The sequence below is a fragment of the Mchenga conophoros genome, linkage group LG12, assembly GCF_057382185.1.
Source record: "Mchenga conophoros isolate Kocher_MC1m ecotype Shallow Benthic linkage group LG12, M_conophoros_male_GT1.1, whole genome shotgun sequence".
Lineage (NCBI taxonomy): Eukaryota > Metazoa > Chordata > Actinopteri > Cichliformes > Cichlidae > Mchenga > Mchenga conophoros.
The window spans coordinates 30269917-30290655 of NC_140537.1; positions in this window are offsets into that span (position 1 = coordinate 30269917).

The following is a 20739-nucleotide window of genomic DNA, read 5'->3' on the forward strand; positions in this document are numbered from 1 at the left end:
GTTTCCAGCAGCTTGTTGACAAAGTATTAAGGTAGTTTTGAAGGCTAAACACAGTCCAAAACCACTACTAGAAAATTGCACCTGATGTCAAGTGAGTGTATTTGACAGAAAACAAGAAAAAGAATAACAAATCTACTTGAATAGGTTCAAGAGGTTGTACCTTTAGACATTTGTCTGCACCATTTTATGACTGAGTTGTTGAGGATCTGTGTGTGTGTGTGTGTGTGTGTGTGTGTGTGTGTGTGTGTGTGTGTGTGTGTGTGTGTGTGTGTGTGTGTGTGTGTGTGTGTGTGTGTGTGTTTGCGTGTTGTGGGGAAGGGAGTGCTTTCAAAATGCCATTGGTAAAGAGTTTTTGTTGTAAAACTCTGCAAAGTGGGAAGTGTCTTGTGAAATCCAAAAATTGCAACATGTACTCAGTGGTGGTGGTAATGATCAACAAACTCCCACAGATGTACAGTATTTCAGTATGGTCATTTTGTGCTGTGTGTCAGCACAAATCTTACTTATTGCTTTCCCGAGAACACAAACCATCTCACCAACTGCAGCAGTTCCTCACCAGAACTGTACACAGAATAGTATCCTGATGTAGCAGAAGCACCATAATATCATATAAATAACACTAAAAGAGTGTGGCAGATGGTGGGTGAGCTTGTCGCACAACTGGGTCAGCACATTGGAGAATGGACCAGGCTGCACAGTTTTTCCACAAGCAGAATGAGACACGGTGCGGCTGAAATAGATGACTGCAGCTGAACTTGCACAATAAAGGCTGAAGGAGTCTAAAACAAAACCGAGCAAAGTAGCACAACAGTAAAAAAGCTCAGAAAGTTTGACAGAATTATTGTCCTTATTCAGCACTGGAAAGGTGTTTTATAACGTGTCCCCCTGGTCTTTCAGTTATTTTACTCAACAGAATTAGCCGCAGTTTATCCTGCTGTTGTGACCATGACTGTGACAAGTATCCTGAGTTCATAATGGGTAGAGAGCAAATTATATGCGTCTGTGTGTGTCTTCGGGAGTCAGGGAGTGTTGTGTTTTGTTTGTTGTCTGTGTGACTGGCAGTCAGGCAGCATGAGAGTTGACAGTTAATCAGTGCGTCACTTCCTAATGGGCTTAAATGTGCACACAAATGCACACACACATGCACACACAAACACAGCAAGGAGCATAATTGCCTGTGATTGCATTTGGATATCCATCCACACTCATGCTGATTAGCGACGTGACGTTAACAGAGAAAGAACTGCAGAGCAAACAAGGGAGGTAGAGACAGAAAGAGTGAGCGAAGAAGACTTATTAGCTCGCACAGTTGTCTGCATATTGCTATTAATGAGAAATTTTAAGCAATTAAAGTGAGCCTGAATTCTATTTGCTCATGGTAAATTAACACAGTTGCCATCAGTTTTACAGCCTCAAGCTACTTCAGCACTCTATTTATAGCATCTTTCTTTTATAGACAGACAGGGAGACAACAGAAGGAAGGATTAGGTGTTTCCAGAAGCATATATTGACATGATGAAATGCACAAAGGTAAAAACAACACCAGCTACTTTTTTCAGTCTGGTAAATATAATATGGTGATGTATTAGGTAAAGATAATTTATATGGAGAGTTGTGAACAGTCTATACTGAAATAGTAAAAAAAAATAAAATAAAAAATACGTAGGACAGGAATATAAAGTGATCTGTTGACCCTCTTACTGCTGGCACTTAGAACCGAGCTACACACCTCTAACAGGCTGTTAAGTAACATATCAACGCTGCTTCTGGGTCTAAACTCCTACTGTGTTCATTAGGGCTGTTGTCTTTTTAACAGGTTGGAATGCTTCATATCTTGTTTGATTTAATATTAAAAAAAAGCCCCTAAAAATAATCAGTGGTTGATGTTTTGTCGAAGCTTCAGATCAGGTATTTTTCATAGCGAGTCATCCAAACCATGTAGAATATTAACAGAGACGAACCTCGTGCTGTGGATGAAACATGTCAGGTATTCTCTTAACTGTTTGGTCTGTTTTCAGAATCTATTTCATGCAGTGTGATTGCATTTGTCTCCATCCATCAGGGATGTTGAGATTAACTTTTATTAAGTACAAAAAAGTTAGCACTCATCCTATGTCTTTACTGTGTTAACGTGTTCATAGCTTGGTAGCTAGCCACTAGGTAGCACGCCATTATAAGCCAGCTAGCCTAACTTCAATAACCCTACAAAGATTGCTGCTGATTAGTTTTTCTGTTTTCATGTTTATCCACAGTGATAGCAGACCTGTACAGTTAGTTTTTTAGAAATCCCTCAGCCAGAACATGGCATATCATCTTTAGATGGATACTAGCAAGCTAATTTAGAGCTAACATCAAACTCTGTTAAACTGTAAATCCGTTTTGTAGCCAAATGCCTGAATGTAAAATTTTATTGTAACACCTGGAAGATTTTGTTAACAATCAAAGAATCTGGGAAGTTTTAAACTCTCAGTGATGCTGCATTGTTGATTTTTGAGTTTGAAAACCCAAAAACAGTTTGGACCCGGAAATGGCTAATGGCGTCAGACTTAAGAGATGAAAAATTCGATTGTATACCACACTGGGGAGTGTGGTAAACGCACTAAACAGCTAAAAAAAAAAAAAAAAGATAGCACAATAGCTTGCCAGTCTCATTGTTTTGTGTAGTCACCATGGGCATTTTGTTTAAATGATTATGCAATTAAAAAGAAAAAAAATACGAGGTTACCATTCCCTTCTCAACTCCTACAGTCAAGTTGGCAAGTTTGTTTCTGTAGCCAACAGGTAAGTATATTTAAAATAAATATTATACTATGTGTTCCTCTTTTGTTTTTATTGGTAAACTATTTTGTCTTTTTTAGGGCGCCTAGATAATAAACTATTCTTCCTGCACTGTCTTTATGATTTTCAGTTTTCTCAAAGGTCAGCATGTCACAGCTTTCTAGCTTTGTCACTAGCTTTGCTAGTGTAGCTGGCATTGTTTTCACTTTGTCTCTGCCTACCGTGTGTGTGTGTGTGTGTGTGTGTGTGTGTGTGTGTGGTCTTGCAGTCACCTATGTAGCTACAACAGCACACTAAAACAATATTGAGTTGCTGTCTGCTTTCTGAACCCTGTACAGAAAAAATACTAAGGAAACTATTGATTGGCTAGCCATAGCCTGTTTGTGACTGGCTATTGTGCTAACAGTTAACTTCCCAAACATTATTTGTCCTCAGTTGCAGCTCTCACTACAAGGCTTAAATCTGCCTCGGGAAGCAACTTCAACACAAGAACTATTCACCTAAAGTTCAGTGATACAGCTACTTTGCAAGCATTGTGTGCAATTTTCCCAGTATTGGCAGAATTGTGATTTGTTTTTTTAAGGCAGCATTTCACTATGTCAGTCGTCAAAATACTGTTGACGGGTACATCAACAATTACTCTTGCAGGCAATCAAGCTCCCATATTCACCCAAATTAAAATGGCAAGCAGGTCCTTGTCGGTTTTACTTGAATGTGAGAGGCATACATCGGAATGTATCATCATGGCTGATTTACAGCAAATTATTATTAATAAGCAGATCCTGCACATGGCATCTTTATCAAAAGATAAACAGTTTTCAACACAGTCCCTCTCAGTCGATCACATGAAAAGACTGAAGATGTCGTGTTCTTTTTGCATGCAGATGGGAAGAGAGGAGGAGACTGAATGGCTGAGACGGAGGGAGGGTAGAGAGGAAATAGGAGAAAATGGAAGCGGGAGACAGATGAGAGCGGGGTGGAGAGTAGGAAGGGAAACAGCAAAGATGAGGAGATGACGGCGAGAGAGCAGAGAGGGAATGACAGGCTTAATGCGTCTGCATGAGTGACAGCCATGTATGGGTATTGACAGTGTGATTAGGGAGCAGAGAAGATGGGACTTAAATGGCTTGTTAACTGGGGCCCTAAATACTGCCAGCACAATGGAAACGAAGAGGGAAATGGAAATGGAGAAAGAGAGGGAGGCAATGCTGCAGTGCAAGTTAACACTTTGGAAAGACTGGCTCAAAGCTCAGATCAAACAGATTAAAAGAAACTAGCGTATAGTTCGAGGTCTGAGTCCCAGAACAGAGTTCACATTAACTTATGTCTGTTTTACTACAGAGCTGCTTTGTTTTCTACCAGTACTATACCCAATCACTGCCGAAACTCAATTGATTTCTTGGTTTCTAAAGCTCAAAAACAACCAAGGCAAGCCAATACCAGATTAAGTCAATAAACCTTATCATGTTAGTATGATACAGTGGTGTCCTGGGAAACCTTAGATTCTAGTATTCAATATTTATTTTTACTACAACCAAAACAGTGTGTTAGATTGAGCGCTCACCCACTGCACCAGCACATCCTGGCAACACAATGCAGTCTCACCCCAAAAACTGCTCAGGAACAGCTTAAGAAGAGGTAAATATATTGAGACGTCCGATAATCTTCCAAGATCTCATTCAGATCTAGATCTAGCACAAATCTGTACCCAAAACGAAGGAGACTCAAAGGATCCATTGCCAGGTAACACTACAGGACATCCATAAAGTTCCTGTGTCCAAGCGCCAGGGAATCAGTCCTGTCGTTTTGAGGGTACAACATAGACCTAAGAAATATTAGGCAAGCAGACCATAGCGAGTGGAGACTACTCCACTTGGCCCTTCCCAAATGTACCAACAACTGTCAGCAGCCAAGTCTAAACTCTCAGATATGAAAACTTCTACCAACAGTAAGCAGTAAGCCTACTGCACAACAATAAAGGATTACAGAAAATGCTGACTGGCCTAAAACAAGAAGCACAAATGTGGAAAAATCCAAATATTTCTGGACTAAACACATCAAAACCACTAGCGTGTTCTTCTAATCGTTTGTTGACAGTAGAAGCATGAGGATAATTCTGCTTTGGCCAAGACATTGTGTTCCTTAATTTTTTTACTAATTTTCAGTAATTGTTGGCCAACAGTGAACAAAAAACACACAAGACTGGCAAATTTTCGTTTTCTTCGCTTACATTTTTTGTATTAATCACAGGATTAATGTGATTATGGATTAATAAAGTTTTTGGCAGTTTGGGGGGATTTTTTTTAGCTGCATCTCAAACTTGTTTCTGGCAATATGGAGATTTTCTCAGCACTCCCGACCAGTCTTTGGCATTGCTGTGGCTGTGCTCCATGCTAATAGGAAGTGGCTTCATGCCCGTTTTGGCACCATGTCGCATATAGACAGAGCAGTGGACACTTTCTCAACTCCAAATTCTTGCTGCAGGACATTTTCTGGCAGAGAGAATTAACCGTCCAAGCCAGACATACACACACATGGGCACACAGACCGACAACCACATACGCACAGAGTTACATGGGTACATAAAATGTGTGAGCAGAAAGGACAAATGAGACACAGACTTAGTGGTGGGTGGGTGGTTTAGGTGTGAACGTGGAAATGACTGGCGTATGGGCAAGAATAACCAGCCAGCATGTCCCTCTGTTTTCTTTCTCTTATTTCTATGAATAAAAGATGGACAAGACGACTTTATGCCCATGCAGATTGATTCAGTGAAATTACATATGAGAGATGATGTTCCTAATTTAGACCTTTTAGTTCCTTCAGTGAGTCTGAGTCATATAGTGATAAACTTTAACCATCCCCTTCCATCACAGCCTCTCATCCATTTTCTGCATACTCACTCACATCAGTCTCACTGATGCCTTCATTTTATTCTTCTTCTTGCTAAGGCTGTTAATTCATTTTGTTACTTTATAGATGTGACCCTTTCACTGTTACACTTACAGTAATATATTTGCTGTGTTTCAGTTCACCATTGATCTGTATTTTCTGCTCTAAATGTCAAAACTATTTTTAGCTCAAACACTCTCTCATGGCCAGTGGTTCAAATAAAGGGATATTTTAACTAAACCAAGTGTGAGGAAAAGGCACTCCAGGCTGGAGCTCACCTTTTAAAGTTTACGTAAGCTCCCATCATTATCGTAAAAGATAAATGGAGATGTTGTAGCAGGTTAAAGCTAAATAACAGGAGAATTATACTGTAGGGAAGCTTCTATAGTTTCCTGTCTTTATACATTAAAGTGAGCCAGTGCTTATGAACACTGTGCCAAGGCAATTTATTACAGGGGCAACAATCAGTCACTGGGTTTACAACACTTTCATTTGGGCTAACTTGATGTTCATCAACTCAAATCAAAATGACATAGCCTTTTAATTGAAACATCCCTTATCTTCAGCAGTTTACCACTTTGTGACTCAGACTGCAACTTCACGTTTATTTCTGGTTGTTCATTAATGTTCATTTTAATCAAGTGCAGAGAAGCATGCAAGCCTCATTCACATGTTGTTTTAGTTTTAAAGGCCAGTCAAGTACTGGATAACACTTTACCCCAGACATACCCACAGAGATACATCGAAGCTTGTTCTTTTTCACTAATGTGGCAAATGTATACAATGAAGTACATTGGTTTTTGTTTTTAACTCCCTCTGATAGCGTGTGTACTGCATTGGTTCCTGCAGAATTGATGTTCTTTACATACAACTACAATACACAAGACAATAAATATAAAATTAAAGTAGTATCCAGATATATATTGCAGTCATGCAATATGCAAATTTCTAATTATTTGTTCATCCTGAGTAGTGAAACAAACCCCAGCAAAAGTTTACCCTAAAATTAATAATGGTTTAAGTTGCAGAGGTGTAACTTTGTTGCCCAAATGGGATGTGAATGCACATCAAGTGAGCGTGGTGTGTTTGTTCTACGAGTAGGGACCCTTAAACCAGCCATGAGATTTGTGTCCCAAAATGGAAGTATAAGTTCATAAAATGTGACTGGAAACAGAGTTTTGTCCCAACACACAAGCAAACACACACACACACACACACACACAAAAGTCCTCCTCCTGCCAGAAATCACATCTTTTGTACAGACTAGTCCATTGTGTGCTGGCTCTTCCAAACCATTTTTGCATTTTTGCTTCATTGAAAGCTAATGAAGTGGTTTAAACATGATCTTTCACGCTTAGATGCCTCCTCTTAGATGCACAGGCCAGACAAAATATGAAGCTCATTACGCACGACAAATACCTTTTACCATATTCATATGTCGTCAAAGGATGCACTATTTTTGTGTGGGAGACTTCAATCAGTTCTGTTGTGAGAAAATTATGCACGTGAGGAGTTTCTGCATGCAGTGAACACAACATGCTTTTTACATAGATTACACTCAGTGACTGCACTTTGATCTATATTTCATTTGGCAAGTGAATGTTAAAAATTTCGTGTTAGTCTCAGTTACACTGTGCTCACAGAACAGTGTGAAATTGAAAGATTCAGCTCAACAGATATCAACCAAAGATCCTCTGTGTGTAACACAAAGGCTCGCTTTAATCACAATCTGTGTATGTTCTTGTGTATGATGCTTGACCAAACAGTTAGCTCAACAGATGGTAGAAGCTACCGCTTGAACACTTTTGGACAGATCGTCATCATTTTCAGAATTTTATGGGATCATCTGAAATTAAGCATCTGGTCTAACTGGATTTCTGAGTTCAGGGCTATAGTATGAGCTGTTAAAAAATAAGGCCTCTGCACTTATAAACGATCCTGACCAGCTGTGGAAAAACAACATAAATAAAACCATGTTTTAATCACAGGTTGTTTATAGTGTTAAAAAAAACTGTTTTTACTCCTCTAATAATTAAGGAGATACTGTAGAATTTTAAGGTGTGATCAAATTTAAAAGATACTTTAACTTAAACAAAAAATGCTGGGGATAAACACAGACAGCTTTAAAATACTTATTGTCACCTCCCAAAACAATGCACAAAAAATGCACCCTTTAAAACTTTACATTTTTTACATGTTCATCTTGTTACTTATATTTTTTCTGTGAAGAAATTTACTGTCATAACAACTGAAACACTTGTTTTTATCCCTCTCTAAACTATTCAGCTTTTATATTTGTTCTATATAAAGTTAATAATAATTTGTTACAGTTAATTGTTTCTGGTGTCTTCTTCACAATAAAATTCAAACCAGTTCAGCCATTTTATTAAGCACGATCTGATATCGTCGTGTTGGTGTTGTTCCCAGATCATCATACTAAATGTTGTTCCAGGATCAACATTGCAAGTGACCAATCAGAATGTTGTGATGTCATACTTTTGTGACTTCGGGAAAAATCGCCGTAACACCAAAAACTGTACTTAAGCTGCGAGAAACCGCCTCTGTCCGCCGATCAATGGACCCTGACCCTAAACCTAACCCTAACCGTAACCCTAAACGGTAAGCAGAATTGATATTGTCCTTGCAACATTGGAATTTCATAAATGCACGAATGGCTTGCTGCGCAAAAGAATAACGTCACAACAATGTGATTGGTCACTTGCGATGTTGAACGTGGAACACCATTTTCATGATGATCTGGGAACAATACAACGATATCAGATCATCCTTTTATTAAACTGATATTAAAGCAGGAACTATTCAATTTTCATTAGCAGTGACTTAATAGATTCTCACATAGAAGGAGATTGATAGACATTATTAGGCTAATGAGGCTAGATTGCACTGAACTACATTTATACACAAATCCCTGCTTGGGCAGACAATCTGCACTCCAATCAGCATTGGAGTCATGGACTCTACCACTACGAATCTACTAATATATAATGACTGAATGTAATTATATTTAATGGCAATCCATTTATCCATCCATTGGATGGAGCCAATGCCACGTGTCACGGAGCAAAAGGCAGGGTACAGGGAAAAGGCAAGGCCCTCGGACAGGTCGCCATTCTAGCACAGGCCCAACACAGAGAGACAACCATTCCTGCCTTTAATGCATTCAAACCCAAGACCCTCTGCAGCTCCAGCCTCCTCGCAACCCTTAAGTAGAACAAGATGGATGGATGGATGGACATTAAATATAATTACATTCAGTCATAATATATAGAACTGTGAGGCAACAGTGCAAACCTCGGCTACCATGCTGCCTATTCATTTAATTGCAGTTTTAGGGAAAAAATGTATTTGAGTTCAAGAAAAAAATCTAGAGGGTTTAAACTTTAAACATATTTTGTGCATAAAATGTAAATGAATTCAAAGTTGAGAGCACACCTGAAGGCTAAGGCTCCTATGTTCTCAATTTGTTACTACAACAGTGAAACACTGAAGGTATACATAATACATATTTCAGCATTACTCAGTTATGTATCACATAACTTTTCTGCACACCATTAAAAAATGCGCCTCTTGCAGTGCAGGACTGTGATGGATAAGATCAGTTATGATATGACATTTTTAACGCAGACGTTTGGGAGCCCTTTTCCAAAGTGGAAGGAAAGAGCAAGTGAGAAGGTAGAAGAGATATAACAGGAGATGAAGGAACATTTGTGTGTGTGTGTGTGTGTGTGTGTGTGTGTGTGTGTGTGTGTGTGTGTGTGTGTGTGTGTGTGTGTGTGTGTGTGTGTGTAAGAGAGAGAGAGAGATTCAGGTAAAGCGCTGAAAGCAAGATACTGGAGAAGGGAAATGAAAAAGACAAACAGTCAGAGGGAAAAAGAAAAAGTTATATAAAAGTGCTTTAAAGAGATTATCGCTCATATGATAATCATCATTCAATTTGATTGGTTGGCAGATAGAAGGTCAAGAAGGCAGCTCCTCATAATTGTGCCTCCCAGCTCGGCTTGGCTGAGTCGTTTCAGGTAGTGGGTATCGTGTGCATCTATGTGTGTTTGTGTCGTCCCATACTTCTGTCTTTGTGAGGACTGATTTAAATTTTAGACCTTGAGAATAAGAACGTTGTTAGAAACTAAGAACATTTGGGCTTTCTTCAAATTTCAGCATTACGCTTTAATTTTGAGGTTAAGGTAAGAATTCGGTTGAGGTTAAGGTAAGGTCAACGTTAGACAAAGGCTTCATGGAGAGAGACGGTTCTGTGTGTACAGTAGACAGAAAGATGGACATTGCAAGGCAATTAGAGAGATCAGATTATGGCCAGGTCCATATTAAGTTGTAGTTGACCTTACCCTGGATCAAATAAACTGTGTTTGTATATAAGGGAAAATACATTCTCTTATTGTTTAAACATGTACAGAACAAAATGATATTTTGTATATGATTGTTGAGATTATGAAGAAAACATCGAGGGAACAGTTTACCCTGCCCGGGATAGGGTTACCCGGGCCCCACCCCGGAGCCAGGCCCCTAGGCGCAGCCAAGTGGTGGAGGGCTTTCACTTCAGTGGCCTCAGAATCTCATCTGCTTTTCGCGGATGATGTGGTTCTGTTGGCTTCATCGGGTGAAGGCCTCCAGCTCGCACTGGAACAGTTCGCAGCTGAGTGTGAAGCAGCGGGAATGAGGATCAGCACCTCCAAATCTGGGGCCATGGTTCTCAGCCGGAAAAGGGTGTCTCGGGGTCTTGTTCGTGAGTGATGGGAGAAGGGATCAGGAGATCGACAGACGGATTGGTGCGGCGGCTGCAGTGATGCAGACGCTGCACCGATGTGGATGCTGCACCGGACCGTTGTGGTGAAGAGGGAGCTGAGAGTAAAAGCGAAGCTCTCAATTTACCGGTCGATCTACGTCCCTACCCTCACCTATGGCCACGAGCTGTGGGTAGTGACCGAAAGAACGAGATCGCGGATACAAGCGGCGGAAATGAGCTTCCTCCAAAGGGTGGCTGGCCTCTCCCTTAGAGATAGGGTGAGAAGTTCAGCCATCCGGGAGGGACTCAGAGTACGGGTATAGGGAAGCGCTGTATAAGGTTCCCGTTATTGATGTTTGGGTGGTTGACCGGGACGGATTTTCTCCTGTCACTTTCTCGTTATCCCTGACGTGCTCTCCGTTGTTTTTTCCCTGCTAATTTTAGCATCACACGGCACAGCTTCTGTATCACGTGGTATAAGGCCCCGCCCTTGTCATTTGTTGAGCTGGAAGAGTGAGCGCTTGTTTTCATGCAGATTACGTCCCGGATCAAAATGCGGTACAATCGTCGTCGTTGTCTTTTTTTTTTTCTTTTTTTTTAAAATCGTTGTCATTTGGAAATGAGATGCACATAAGTATGAATCGAGATCGCGATTTTCTAACGATTAATCGTGCAGCCCTAATCTGTACTGAATTTTGTCCTTCTGTGGGTCAGTTTCCTGAATAAGATGTCTGTTTTTTCATTCTTTAAAGGTCAAATTAGTATGCAGAGAAAAGGTACCATGTGTTACTGAGAACATTAAGGTCAGTTTCTCCAACTTTTTGTCGTCTGTGAAGTCCAACTCCCTTTCTATTACAGTGATTTCTAATTTGTCTCAAAAAAGCTGAAAAGATATTAGTTGGTACTGAAGGAACATGTAGTTCCCTTACCTTATTTGCTAAATTGAGTGATGAATTGCAGTTAATAAGCTTTCCAATTGTAGCTGTGACTGTATGACAGGACAGATTTCTAGCAAAAACAACTGTTGCTTATCTCTTGGCAGAATTAGACTTCTCGAAGTGTCAGTTTTCATCTTTAGTTTACCAGATGTTTGGGGGGAGCTTTTGCTCACTAGAGCTGAAAATGCTTGAAACTGCAAAGTTCAATCTGTTCAATAAAGCATCAACGTTAGTAAAAATAAATAAATAAACAACAGACAAAATGGAAATGTAAGTACTACTTTGAGTAATTAGAAACTAAGAAGCTAACAGAATGTAGGAACAGGACCAGTTTATTTTTATGTGGGAAAGCGTCTGACTGTCTGGCTTGATGCTGTTCTCAAGTCTCCAACAACTCAATTTATTTTAGAGAGGACTTGGAAAAGAAAATGGCACTGTGTGTGTGTGTGTGTGTGTGTGTGTGTGTGTGTGTGTGTGTGTGTGTGTGTGTGTGTGTGTGTGTGTGTGTGTGTGTTTGGCTGAGGGAAAAGGAGACGCAGGTGGTGGGTTACAGGCATGGGAGGCCTTTGGAGGCTCTGTGAAAACCACCGGGGACTGAGAGAAGAACATTTTTACCTCTGTTCTTTCAATTTTTCTATCTTGTCATTGGGCTTCTCTGCTTTTTTTTTCAGTTTCATATTCACTCTTTTGTATGTGCGTGTGTGTGTGTGTGTGTGTGTGTGTGTGTGTGTGTGTGTGTGTGTGTAGGTGTGTGCATTCCTCAGTCTCCCACTCCATACAAGTTGTGTGTATTTATCCCCATCTAGTGGTAAGGCCTATGAAAAGCACCTTTCAATCATCTTGATGTCTGCAAAACAAATGTTCTAAAATTATTTAATTAATGTGACACATAGTCAGTTTTGACCTTATGTGAAAAAAAACTGCAAGATTTTTTTTTAAACTGAAACAATCAAGAAGTACACATCTAAGCTACTTGATACACCATCCAATAACACAGGGGTGTCCAACTCCAGTCCTCTAGAGCAGCGGTCTCCAACCTTTTTTGCGCCACGGACCGGTTTATGCCCGACAATATTTTCACGGACTGGCCTTGTCGCGGATAAATACAACAAAATAAAACTAGTACCGGTACCGAAAAAAAAGAAGATTTATTCATAACACACGTGAAAAGACCAAGGAAAACCGAGTTAACAATAAAAATGATAACATAATAACGCTGAAAACCGATAAAAACCCTGAAAACCATACATTTCACACCTGAGCCTCAACTCTCGCGGCCCGGTACCAAACGACTCACGGACCGGTACCGGTCCGAGGCCCGGGGGTTGGGGACCACTGCTCTAGAGCTACTGTCCTGCAGCTTTTAGATGCATCCCTACTCCAACACAGCTGAATTGAATGATTAAATTACCTCTTCAGCATGCCATCAAGTTTGGCAAAGGCCTGGTAACAAGCCATTCATTTAATTAAGGTGTGTCTGAACAAGGGTGCATCTAAATGCTGTAGGACAGTAGCGCTCGAGGGCTGGAGTTGAACACCCCTGCATTAACAGATGTTGAGCAACCTGACAGTGAAGAAATGCTATTGTATCATGGCTCTGCTGTCATTGCAGACTGGCACACTACTGACATGTCAGAGAAATGCGTCAACACATACCACACCCTGTCAGAAAACATTGGGTAATGTCTTTGACGTTAAGAAAGCTGTAAATCTGATGATTCAGATCTCTGGCTTGAATGAAATGAAAAGGTCAGAGATCCACTTCCAGCAAATTGCTAGTGAAACACGAAGGAAACTGTGCAAAAGTTGTCCTGTAGGTATATTTAGTACCTGAAGCTAACTTCGCATGTGATAATCATTACAATAACATTACAATGTGTGTTTTTACACTTAACACATAGTATAATAATATAGTGCTTATGTTATTAGGATGATAGGACATAACTGTGTCTTTAAACAACTTTATTCCACGTGTTTATTTCAGAGGAACACCAAAATTATGATATTTCCAACATGGTCAAGTAGTTATCTTTGGATCATGATTGCCCATTCCTCATTCAACACAGCTACTGTGTTATATATTATGTTTTTAAGCAGAAATTGTGTTATAATCTATTGTAAGAACTAAAAATGTATGATTGAGAATAAATATCAGAATTTCTATGAAGAAATTTTATTATTGGAGTGTAAATTAAATTGGAAGTATTTTTTTTAAACTTGGCTGAGAATAGTGACTCTATAGTGTATTGGTTTACACAAGCAAAAAAATCACTGGCTTATTTCTGGGAGGAGACACACTTCCCTCAGGTGTTGTGTCAGGAGTGGCATTTGGTGTAAAACCTGCCAAACATGAGGAGCTACCAACATTGTGTAGATGTATCTATCAGGTGTGCTGTGCTGTTGTCCTGTATCATTTTACCTTTTATATCCCAACTCTTTTTCTGTGCATTAAGTTTTAACTAAAAACCAGGACTACAAAGCTGAAAGAGTAAAACTACAATGGGTAAAACTGTTCAGTATTTTGACCCCGCTTTCAGTATCTATTTCACTATTGCTTGCATGGTCACCTTCCCCCTTTCTCACTGTCTCCCATTCACACATATGTATTCTGTCGTCCTTCTATTAACTTTAATTCCTCTTCTCTCCAGAGTATATCTCCACCTCTCCAGGCTCTCTTCCACCTGCTCCCCAATCTCACTACACATGACAATATAGTTACGATCGATCGGCTTTGGATGGCTGACCTCAGTATTGATGGCATAAGCAGGGCTGTTTAGTGACAGTAAGCTGATGATTTATCAGTCTTGTTATTGGAAAAATAATTTAATAGGTTATCTGGATATAATATAGACAGCTAATTTAAAAAAAAAAAGATCCAATGCACTGCAAAAAAAAAGAACAATGATACTGAAGGCTTTGCTGCTTTCATTAAATCTTCCTCCCTTTCCTCTCTTCCAAACTTCCCTTTCTTCCACTACCTCACCCTTGTTTTCTCTTGTCTTTCTCTCAGTTCCTCCACTTTGTCCTCCTTCCTCTTTATGCCTCTGGTGTTCTCATTTCCCCATGTCTCCTGCTCTCCCATTCTCTCATTTGTTTCCTCCCTCCACCTCGTCTCTCTCTGCCGAGGGCAAACCGGCTGGGATGCTGTTTTAGATCCACTGGTGTGTTGGAGCAAAACACACTCCTTTGTTCCGTGTGTGTGTGTGTGTGTGTGTGTGTGTGTGTGTGTGTGTGTGTGTGTACGTGCGTGAATATGTGTTTACTCAAACACCTGATATTTTTTCTGTGTGTGTATGTGTGTCAACTGATTGCCCCGGGACTGTCTTAATGCTTTCAATTCATTCAAGTGTGTATGGGAGTGTGTGTCAGGTGCAAGCCTATGGGTTTTTATTAAGGGACATAAATGTCTGCCTCCCATAGATGTACGTATGTATATATGTCTGTCTGTCTGTCTCTCTGTCCTTATTTTAACTGTAAAACTACAAACCTCTTTCCGTACCTCTTTATCTATCTGTCCCATAGAATCACACAATAGGCCTATCCACTTTTTTACAAGCCTTCTCAACTCCATTAGTTTCACCATTCCAGCTGCATGGACACCAATGCTGTTTGTCAGGAAGTCCAGACTGAAATATCTGCTTGCCCGTAATTTTGTGCAGACCTTTGTGGTGCCCAGAGGACAAAGGTTAGTGCCATGACTTGATAAAGTGAGAGGTTATTTTTGTACAGACATTTTGCAGATGGTATGTTCTAATAAAGTTTATGATTCACTGGCATGTCTTCCATAAAAAATCTTAAATAGAATGTTGTCATGCCATTTTAAGATTAAGATTTGTCACTGTAGAAAGACACAACGAACTTTTGTGTGGTGACTCAAGCAAACATCAGTCAACTGCAAGGGATACAAGCAGCTTTTTAAAAGAAGACACAACAATAGTAATCATTTATATATAATATGTCTCCTTTGAGCCTGACAGAGTAAGTTTCGAACAAGAAAATCAATGATAATGATTTCTGTAAACCTTTAGACCTTTAGTTTACAGTGAAATAGTTTGAAAGTTAATTATATTTTTCAGCCTCACTGATACTATGCTTGGTTCTCATTAGCACATGTTTGCACATTAATTATTACAGCATAGTAAATTTGTCAACAATTCTTAAGAAAAAAGCCTTTCTGCAGATTGCTTCTGCAACCCCCTTTTATGGTCTTGAACAGTAGATCGTTAACCACACTTTTAGACAATGGTCTATTTACAACTTTGTGCCAGCAGTTTTTGGGAAGGGCCATTTTCCTGTCCCAGCAAAACAATGCACTTGTGCTGTAAATACGTAGTTTCCCTGCTGGGTGTGGATAATGTGGCTGGCTTGCAAGGAGCTCTGAGTTTAACTCCCTGCAACACCTTTGAGATCCAGTGAACTCACCAACCTTGCTAAAGTGACTGAACTACCAAGTGATTACAGGTCCCATTTACATGTGGAACGTATCTTTTATGATTCTGCTTTTTCACTACACAGTAATAGCACTACTGCTATCATCATTATTATTAGTAGTAGAGATGGCACGATACCACTTTTTTATGTCCGATACCGATACCGATATCATAAATTTGGATATCTGCCGATACCGATATGAATCCGATATAGTGTTTTTTAATCAATAAAACTGTTTTTTAAAATATCTTGCTGCATTTTGCAAGTCTGCAAGTTCATACTCAAGTTTAAAACAACAACTACACTAAAGCTATTCTGTTATACCTGTATACAAAAAAAATATTTCATAGTTCAGCAATACTGATCAATCTAATAAACTTAGACCTACACCATCCTCCCTATTCTGGTATTTTAAAGAGTACTTAGCGTAAATATTAAGCAACCTAACTAATAGGGTTCCAACTCCCAGCAACAACAAAATTAAATAAATAAAAAATAGGGAACCACCCCTCACGCGCCACCTCATGATGCTTAATCGACGTAATCAACCTTAATTTGATGCAGTGTGAAAAAAAATGCACAGAAATCAATTATTTTTCAAGAAATATTAAATAGATTCAACATCTTTCTTCAACAAAATTGCAGACTGCACAGATGGTACCTTCCCAAAGTAAAAAGTACTATAGCTTACTAGGGTATATATATTAGACTTAATAGTCACTATGTACAGTAATTGACTTCTATTCATTTTACATCAAATTAAAACTTTGGGTGTCAGATAATTATTTATTAAAAGCTAGACATTTTAAATGAGAATAAGAAAGAAAAGTATGTCTTTGTGCCCCCTTTTCCCTGTTAATGCCCTATCGGCCCCCCTGGCTAAACTTTGCTAGATCCGCCCCTGCACAGTTACCAGCCGTCAGCTACGTAGAAAAAGATCCTGGTGTAGAAAGTAATATTAAATAAATTCTAACAACAGCTTATCAAGCTTAAACGTGCTGCTGTTGTTCAGCCGCTGGTTTCCTCTTTCTGGCGCAAAGTGGACCAAAAACAAACGAGAGACAGACTCGCGACAGAAAAGCCGATCAGCTGATTTAAGCAGTTTCACGATTGAAGTAGCAGCCGGAGAGCGAGAGGCAGTCGCTTGTTAAGCTTAACGTGGGAATGCTTTACAAACATTCAGAGATGGACTTACACACTTGCTTTACTTCTCTCGGGGATAACTTTGTCGGAGATGAAATGCCAGGTTGCTAGCGAAGCTCCACATGCTATCCAGACCACCAACAGGTCCTGCATGCCACAGCTGCTCTATCACGTGATGCATACGTTCTGAGGTGAGTTACGGCGTGTTGCAAGTTTTGTGAGGTGCTTTCGTGATATTTAATGGATCGGATTACATTTTTTATTTTTCTCCGATATCCGATCCAGTAATTTAGGTCAGTATCGGACCGATACCGATACGTAATATCGGATCGGTCCATCTCTAATTAGTAGTAGTAGTATCTTAACTAAGTTACAAAGTGTTTGACAGAAAGAAATGTATAATAAGGCTTAATTACAGGTTAGTCTGCTTCATTGTTGTTAATCACACATGTGTACATGGAACGGCACATCCTATAGGTAGCCTAGATATGCTTATTTCAGTTAATTGGCATTTAATAATAATAATGGATTGGATTTATATAGCGCTTTTCAAGGCACCCAAAGCGCTTTACAATGCCACTATTCATTCACACACTGGTGGAAGCAAGCTACGGTTGTAGCCACAGCTGCCCTGGGGCAGACTGATAGAAGCGAGGCTGCCATGTCGCGTCATCGGCCCCTCTGGCCAACACCAGTAGGCGGTAGGGTAAAGTGTCTTGCCCAAGGACACAACGACCAGGACAGAGAGCCCGGGGATCGAACCGGCGACCTTCCGGTACAGATACGCTTCCCAACCCCCTGAGCCACGGTCGCCCCATTTGTTCAAAAACTATTGACTCATACATTTTATATAATTTAATCAGTGCAGCTACAGGTCCATTCTACTTTTGGTGCGTGGGTTATGTAGTTTTTCACCATGAGGGCTCATTCAGTTTGAAGATGCTGCCTTTCTGGGCTTCTGGAAATCTTGATGTTCACATTTCATCTAATAGAAACTGTCGAAACTGTGTGATACCAATTAAATCAATCATAGATGTATATAAATACCTTTAGAACATCAACAATTAGGGCTTCATTTTGCTTTAAAAACTAATTTCACTGATATTCACTTCATGAAAAATTTTAAGCCCTATTTTTCTTACTGGTCTCAACTAAACAATATTACAAGTGCATGAAATCTTTTTTTCTTATTCCAATGAGTATTACAACCTGAAAAACAATAGTACATTCGTAATAACATTCAATAAAACAATGGTATTAATGATTGTATCAACATTCAGCATTTCAGAATAAACATAGTCAGTTAGCAATATGATTACTGGATTAACTCCAGCACTCCCAGATCAGTATACTGGACAATTAGCAAAAGCGGATTTGGTTTTGTGGTTTATATTCAGCCTTAAATGGCACCAGCAATTTGTATGACACTCATGTGAGCAGCTTCTTCCGCAGATAGAAAGAACTAGGTCTAGATGGCTCCTATCTTCACTTAGATCTTCAATACATCCCTCGAGCTGTGCCAGCTACCATCCTGCTTTAAATATTTCACCATCATTCCAGTCCCCATCACAGGACTGAATGGCTACAGGCGTGTTGCTCTAATGCAGGGGTGCCCAATCCCGGTCCTCGAGAGCTACCGTCCTGCAGCTTTTAGATGCATCCCTACTCCAACACAGCTGAATCAAATGGTTTGATCTCTACAGCATGCCATCATGTTTGGCAAAGGCCTGATAACAAGCCATTCATTTGATTCAGGTGTGTGGGAACAAGGATGCATCTAAAAGCTGCAGGACGGTAGCTCTCGAGGACCGGGATTGGGCACCCCTGCTCTAATGTATGTGGTCATGAAGACCTTTGAACATCTGATGTTGAGATTATTGAAGACCATTACAGGATAACTGCTGGTTACCCTGTTATTTACTTACTGGGCAAATAGGTCTGTGTTGGTGTGATGATGCAATCATTATGGGAAGATAATACATCCTAGAACAGCGGTCTCCAACCTTTTTTGCGCCACGGACCGGTTTATGCCCGACAATATTTTCATGGACCGGTGTCGCGGATAAATACAACAAAATAAAACTAGTACCGGTACCGAAAAAAAGAAAATTTATTCATAACACACGTGAAAAGACCAAGGAAAACCGAGTAAACGATAAAAACAATAACAAAATAACGCTGAAAACCGATAAAAACCCTGAAAACTATACAGTTTTCTGAGCCTCAACTCTCGCGGCCTGGTACCAAACGACTCACGGACCGGTACCGGTCCGAGGCCCGGGGGTTGGGGACCGCTGTCCTAGAACACCTTAAAGGACTTGTGCAAGGATCCTGTTTATAGATTTCAGCTTGGCATTCAAAATGATGATGAAAATCATCCACCAAATGATCCAAACTCTCCCAGTTTAGTGCATCCCCTCTGATCTGCCAGTGAGGCAACATCTTCCTGTCCAACAGGAAAGAGCAGGTGAAGATGAAGAAAGTCACCTTTGCAGTTTGGACAGTTAGAGCACATGCTCTTTTTCCTCACACTAATGACTGCCCTTTCAAGAACCAGCCACTAAGGTCCCAAATTCCAGTCACTGAACTCATCAAAGATGTTGACTAGTCTACCCCATCTACTTCGTCTGTGTCTCACTGTTCTCAGGACATCGAGAATGTTCTTCACCACCCTAACATACTTTTCTGGAACTCCTGACTTTCTCGTGCAGTACCACAATTCTTCTCTTGACACTCTATTATTTAGAGATATCTAAATCTACAAAGACAAAGTCAAACTCTTTCTGATCTTTTCTATATTACTCCAGCATCAACACTTCCTAGCAGAGATTGGATCTGTAGTGCTCTTACTCAGAATAATCCTGCTGCTTGCTGATTGTCATCTGTCTTCTCAGTCTACCTTCAAATACTCTGTCCTATAGTTTCATAGTGTGGCTCATCAAATTCATTCCTTTGTAGTCACTGCAGTGCTGGAGATCACCCTTGTTCTTGAAAATCAATACCATACTCAGAATTCCTCTCACTCTTCAAGATTCTGTTATACAATATGGTTAAAAAGTCTGCTGCCCTCTCATAGAGGTCTGGATACTTCCACAGGTATGTCATCATCAGCATCAGCTGTCTTTCTACTCTTTTCTACTGAATTGTCGACCGCCCGTCCTGTTCATAGATGCCGTTACTTTCTCATTCCTAATCCTCTGCATTCCCGGATTAACAATCATTTCTCCATTCATCCTCCTCTCTTTTACATTTTCTTTATTCATTAGCTCCTCTAATTACTCCTTCCATCTTCCCAGCACACTCTCATCACTTGTGAGTATATTTCCATCTCTTTCCTTCAATCATCTTGAACTACTGAAAATCCTTTCCAGCTTGATCTTGATACAAGTCATTGTCTCATTCCTTAGTCTCCAGCCTCATATACAATTTACTACCAGCCTTTTCTTTGGCCACCTCTCTCTTTGCTGTACACCAATCCTCCCATTACTCCTGTCTACATTCCTCATCTTCTCCTTTCCTGTTGTGCACATTTGGGTGAGTGTTGAATATGCCACACTAGTAGCATTCAGAAATTGCTGCAGTATTATGTAATACTTATGAAAATCTGGGGAATTTGGGAGTCTCGAGGAAACAATTACCCCAGAGCTGCACATCCTTTCCAACTCGATCTTTACCTAACATATAAATACAAGTCCTTTTCTACTTCCTCAAGTATCCAGCCTCAGTTACAACTGACAACAAGCCTTTTCCATTGCCACCTCTCTCTCTTTGCTGTACACCAATCTTCACAGTACTCCT